This window comes from Mus musculus, chromosome 11 (assembly GCF_000001635.26).
Source record: "Mus musculus strain C57BL/6J chromosome 11, GRCm38.p6 C57BL/6J".
NCBI lineage: Eukaryota > Metazoa > Chordata > Mammalia > Rodentia > Muridae > Mus > Mus musculus.
In genome coordinates this window covers 76,916,588-76,921,246 of record NC_000077.6, presented here as the reverse complement: position 1 = coordinate 76,921,246, position 4,659 = coordinate 76,916,588, and positions in this window count along the sequence as shown.

Here is a 4,659-nt window from a genome sequence, read left to right as displayed (position 1 = left end):
ACCCTGTACACATATGTAGAAAGCGCTCTGAGAACAACATGTTTTATAGCACTATGTAAGTGCAAAGAACCCATGATGCAAGTTGATTGTCACATACCCACCTTGATGTTGCTGAGATAAAGTCTCCAGTGGAGATTACCCAAGTCCTAAGACATCTGTGATGAATGGAGAACGAGCGTGTGTTCTCCACAGTCCCTGGCATGAGCTCGAGTAGAATTTGAATTTTTGTTTTTCATGAAATGAGACAAATGGCTTGATTTTATTTTGGCTCACATTACTGCTGCCCCATTTCCTCTAAGATGTGTTCCTAGTAGATACAAATCTATTGAAAGGGCTAAACATGATTTTGTGCCGGGTTAGCCAGCATTGTCTGTGACTCAGAGTCCACAGAGGGGGGAAGGGATAGGGTTTAAGAAAACTGTCCTTGTGCTGGCAAGGTGGCTCAGAGGTTAAGGAACCTTGTCACCAAGCCTGATGACTGGAGTTTGAACCCTGGGACCTGCATGGTAGAAGGGGAGGATTCCTGCAAGTTGTCCTCTCACAAGCAGGTCACTCCAAACACAAATAAATAAATAAATAACAAATAACAAACAAACAAATAAATAAATCTTTAAAAATTATAAAGAAACTTACCTTGAAATTAAACATTATTTTATTAAAGCTTTTTTTTTTAATTTTAGAAGCTGTTTTGATTTGCTTCATTGCTGGGGATTAGACAGGTTCTTACACGTACTAGGTAAGTGATCTACCACGGAGCTAAACAAACGCTCTTGAGTTCTTATTGTGTTGAAAATATCTGCATTAGTCAGAAGTTAAATTGTGTAGCAATAATAACAACAGCAAGATCATTCCAATCTGATGGCTTAACCCAGAGTTCTATCTCTCATTTACACATGAACAGGAAGCTCTGGTCCCTGGGGATATTCAGAACACCACGATGGCAACCAAGATGGAGGGTGTCCCGACTTCTCTCCACAGCTGCCATGTCTAGGAACAACAACAACAACACCCTTTTTGCTTTGCTTTATCCAGAGGTGACATTACACCTTCTATCTATAGCCCCTTGACTAGAAGTCCTATGGACATCCTGATACCAAGCAAATTGAAAACAGGATGGGCCAGAGACACTCAGAAAGTATCAAAGTCTCCATCACCGTCCTGTGCCCCCGGACGAGGCAAGCGGTTCTGGGTGATTCACACACCTCCATCCTCATCACAGCACCAGAGTGAGCTGCAGTGGTTCTGACTCTCAGCTCAGCTTCATGCTGCTTGTGTGACTGAGCAAGCCATGCTAGCCTCCATTTCCACACCTGTCGAGTGGAGATTCCAACGCCCACCTCTGCATGAGCGAGCGAGAGAGGCACTCTTGGCTTGTCATCAATGTCTAAGGTGACAATTCTTTCCCAACAGCTCTGATGGGGCAGATTATCTCAAAGACTATGGGACCCTTCTCAAAGACATTATGGCCAAGATGATTGTAAATTACCTATGCTTGTAAGCCTCAGGAAGTAATTTAAGATAGGCTGAACACAGATACCATTCTTGGAGTGGGAGGTGTGGTTTTGTTCTATCATGTAACCTTTTTTTCATTCTGTGATACCCTCTCCCTGACTCCAGCGTCTAAGCTTTATAGATCAGCCTGGGTGTGAATCCCAGTTTAGTCACCCTGTTTAGTTAGCAAGCATTCTGAGCCCATCTTTGTGTGTGTGTGTGTGTGTGTGTGTGTGTGTGTGTGTGTGTGTGTGTGTGTATCTGTTCTGAGATTGAATCAGGGCCTGTTAACATTGGGACAGTCACGACTACTTCACAAGGTGATCTATAAGATCAAGAAATAATTCAGATCAAGTCCCCAGCACAGTATAGGGTAACTCTTGATACGTTCTAGTGCGAATTCCTCCATTTGGTGTGAGAGCTTAGTCACAGAAGTTTCACTTGAGTCCGTGAAAGCCCAAGTCAACACCAGGTTAGGACCTATCTGTCAGGAAATGGCTTTGTTGGCAGGAGAGGACTTGTCTACTCCTACCCATTAAAGGATCAAAGCAAACAAATAAACAACAACAAAATTAAACTAGGAGACTTTTAGACATACAAATACAAATTTCTGATTTCTTCTAAAGAATTAATTCTGTCTCCAGTGGTCAAAATTTGCATCTTACAGACAGATTGGCTTTCTGAGGATGCCAACAACCCTCATCCCTCCTCGCTGTTGTTGTCTATCTCGCCTGCTTTACTCACCCATAGGCTTGACCCATGTAAGAATGTGAGTGCCATTGACACACAAAGCAGTTGGTCCTGATGGGAGTGACTGAAGGGGGAAAGCTGGCAGGGAGGCAAAGCCGGCTTCAACTCTTCAGCCAAATACCAAGGACTGTATTAAGTATTTTTGCTGCTCCTTTTATTTTTAATTTAGTTTAATTCTTTGAGAATTTCAAACGGTATAGTTTTGTCATATTGTTTCCCATGCCCCAACACTGTTCCTATGGGATTTCTGTAGTTGTTATTTGACACAGGCTCCCATGTAGCCCAGGTTTATTTACTATGTAGCAGGAGTTGACCTTGAACTCCTGATTCTCCTGCCTTCACTTCCCAAGGGCTGGATTACAGGCATTGGGTACCACACCTGGTTATATTGTTACCCTCTAAAAGACTGATAGGTTAAATAAAGTATCACTTTTGCTTCTAGGTGGCACTATATTGACTGGGTAATTGGATTATCCTAATGCAAATTCAGATTAGCAAGTAAATGTTATTGATAAATCTTTCTAAAATTAAGGAGATAGATTATGGGTGCTGGAGAGATGGCTCAGCAGTTAAGACCACTGACTGCTTTTCCAGAGGTTCTGAGTTCAATTCCCAGCAACCACATGGTGGCTTAAAACCATCTGTAATGGGATCCAATGACAGCTGAAGATAACTACAGAGTGCTCATATAAATAAAATAAATAAATCTTTTTTTAAAAAAAGATAGATTACTATATACTATAAGTAGAATTTGCTTGATTGATCCTCAGCACTGGAAAGAACGAGGGGTGGGGGAGGGCTGGAGAGGTGGCTTAGCAGTTAAAGACACAAACTGCTCTGCTCTTGCTGAGGACCTAAGTTCAGTTTCCAGGACCTATGTCAGGTGGCTCATAACTGTCTAAAACTCCAGCTGCAAGGGAATGCTACACCCTTATCTGGAATCCATGGGCACTCCACTTACTTGTACACACACACGTACACACACACACACACACACACACACACACACACACACACACGTAATTAAAAAATTTTTTAAATTAAAAGAATGAAGTTCAAAAGGAGGAAACATAATAATGACAGGTGTCCTCGTTGATGGAAAGGCTGAGAAAGGAGTGACCATTACTGTCCTTTTCCACTGGAACTTGATCTCAAGTCAATCTGCAATTCTCAAGGAATTGTTTTATGTCCAAGTGTCAGGGGCGCAGGAACGGGGGCTGCTTCTGAGGCCAGGGATTTCATGTCCAGAGCAGGCTCATATCCATTGTACCAGGAGGCCTCGTATTACTACTGACTGTTTTCTCTGCAGTGAAAGGCAATGTCTCTGACTGCAGCGTCCGTTTATGATGCTGCTGTGCATGTGCATGCAGTGGTCTTTGTGCCAGTGTACAAGGCCACTGAATTATATGGGTGAAGAAACGCTCTCCTGATGACCTGCAATTCTCAAGGAATTGCTTTATGTTCTAGAACATAGCATGATTCATAATTTTGCTAGGTGGGGCAAAGGCATTAACTTTCAGTCCTTGTCAGCTCTTTCCTACATTTACCTAAAGCATGTGGGAATCGGAATTGTCAAAATAATGTAAATACTCTAAAGCTCTCCCAATCCAGCCTCCTTGTTTTCCAAATGCCCAGAGTGGGGGAAGGGGAGGAGAAAGGGTTGCCCTAGACAGCGCAGTCAAGACCAGAACTACCTCACTCTGTTGTTGCCCTATTTTGTTTTTATACATTCTAGGCTTCTACTTAATGGTCTAAGCATCCGATTTATCCATAGTCATACGTTGTCCTTGTAGCGTCTCATCAGGGCTTCCAGATTCTGCTTGGAGAAATCCTGTGTGAAGCCAGATCATTCTCCACCCCGCCCCCAGCCCCCTCTCCCACTCCCCTTTCTAGCATATTTATTGCATTAGACACATTCTGAAGAGGGGAGAGGCGGAGTCTCTTGTGTAGGATGTAAAGCACACCATATTTAATTCCAAATATTTCAAAACACCAAGAAACAAACCAGAAAAGAAATTTCTTTCAAGTTAGAGGTGGATTGTTGGAGAGATCCTAAAGATGTTTCTGGGCAGTGCTGCCTCTTGCTGGATTTATCTCAGTTGTAGGAGAGAGAGAAGCATAAATTCTTATGGGGGAAAAAAAAAAAAAAAAAAAAAACACCAGGAAGGAAAGACTGGAAGTGGAGGGCGTCATCTCTGAACAGTAAGTGCGCTGCAGTTTGAGGTTGATACTATGGCTTGAGTACATGCTGACTCATCAGGCACACGGATAGAGCTATGCAAATGACTCCGGATGCTGAGGGAGGCACCGTCCAGCTATCCAGCCCCAGTCCGTGCCCTTTGCACACACGCTCCGCACCACACATCAGCTTTATGACAGTGTCAGCTGTGTGGAGATAAGAAAAACGAGGACATATGC